The sequence below is a fragment of the Chrysochloris asiatica genome, unplaced genomic scaffold (genome assembly GCF_000296735.1).
Source record: "Chrysochloris asiatica unplaced genomic scaffold, ChrAsi1.0 scaffold00076, whole genome shotgun sequence".
Taxonomy (NCBI): Eukaryota; Metazoa; Chordata; class Mammalia; order Afrosoricida; family Chrysochloridae; genus Chrysochloris; species Chrysochloris asiatica.
In genome coordinates, this window is record NW_006408594.1 from 13,507,003 (window position 1) to 13,508,499 (window position 1,497).

At 46.6% G+C, this 1,497-nt stretch overlaps 1 pseudogene; it reads right to left on the reverse strand.

Moving 5' to 3' along the window:
- The window catches only part of LOC102842125, a 29,123-nt pseudogene extending 27,626 nt beyond the window's left edge, over positions 1–1,497 (reverse strand).

Genomic DNA, 1,497 nt, shown 5'->3' on the forward strand with positions numbered 1-1,497 from the left:
GAATAAGGAAGACCGCAGAAGAATTGATGCTTTTAAATTGTGGTGTTGGAGGAGAGTATTGAAAGTGCCATGGGGCTGCCAAAAGAACCAACAGATCTGTGTTGGAAGAAGTGCAGCCAGAGTGTTCCTTGGAGGCCAAGATGTCTAAACTTCGTCTCTCATACTTAGAACATATTGTCAGGAGGGATCAGTCACTGGAGGATTATCATGTTTGGTAAGGTGGAGGGTCAGAGAAAAACAGGGAGACCCCCAATGAGATGGATTGGCCAAGCGGCAGCTTCGATGGACTCAAGCGTGGCAACAGTAGTGAGGTTGGCCCAGGATCGGGCAGTGTTTCCTTCAGCTGTGCATTAGGCATAGGTCGGTTCTGACTCAATGGCACCGAACAACAACTTAGATATTGCAATGATCTGCTATATCTAAGTCCCATGAGAGGTACCAAGCCATTTTACAGGCAAGGCATCTTGAAAGTGGTGTCATTTAAACCAGGGCTTGAGGACATAATTTTATTATTATTTTTTTTAACACAGACTTGGGAGGTTACAGGCAGAAGAAGAGACAGCATCCCTAGGACACATCCCTAAGACACAGTGCCAGGTCGACTCCAGACACAGAGGAAAAACTGGATTTCTGAGCCTGTCCCAGCCCCAACTAGGTTTACTGCGAGTGGGCACGTTACTTTATCTTTCCTGAGCCCATTCCCCGAGTGGGCAAGTTACTTTATCTCTCCTGAGTCCATTTCCTTCCGTTTCCGAAGACAGGACAAACTTAAAGACATGTGTTCAAATTATGACTGTGCATAACCTTGAACAAATCATTCAGCCTGTTTCCTTCCTATATATTGGGTAAAATAATTCCCACCATAAAGGTTATTTTTTTTTGTGTGTGTGTGAGAGGTTTTCAAAGAACATATATATTTAAGTTGCTAAGGACAGTGCCTGCCATTCTTCAAAAGTCAGGGTGACAAACCTTTTGAGTGCAGCTGCTGGTGGTTTTCCAGAATCTTGTACAGTGTCTGTTTACTGTTTGGGCTGTTGATGGTAAGAGCCGCAAGGTAAAAACAGCTGAAAAGGCGTCATAAAAAAAGCAAAGAGCAATCGATAGCGGACAGACAACTTGGGCGTCCAATGTTTCTTTGAACAGACTTAATGAAGAGCAACGTTCTTTGCTAATTCTCACCCAAAGTGCCTGATAAGTAGACCCGTTTTAAGACAGTCCTTTCGACCTCCAATCCCGAGAAAAGCAACAGGGTCCAGCCCAGTAGAGGCTTGATGGGCGAGATAAGAGACGAGGGAATAGGAGGCTCGCCCCATCGCTTAAATCGTACTCTCCGGGAGATGGGCCCCTAGAGTGAATTCACTTAGTTTTCTTTCCTGTACTGGGCGCGAAACTCACACTCAGCCCATTATGCACGGTAGTTCCGGGCGCTCGTGACTCTGATCCTCCCGGGGGTCCCCGCCTCTGGATAGCATCCTGCCCGCCCCGGCCTCCGTACAT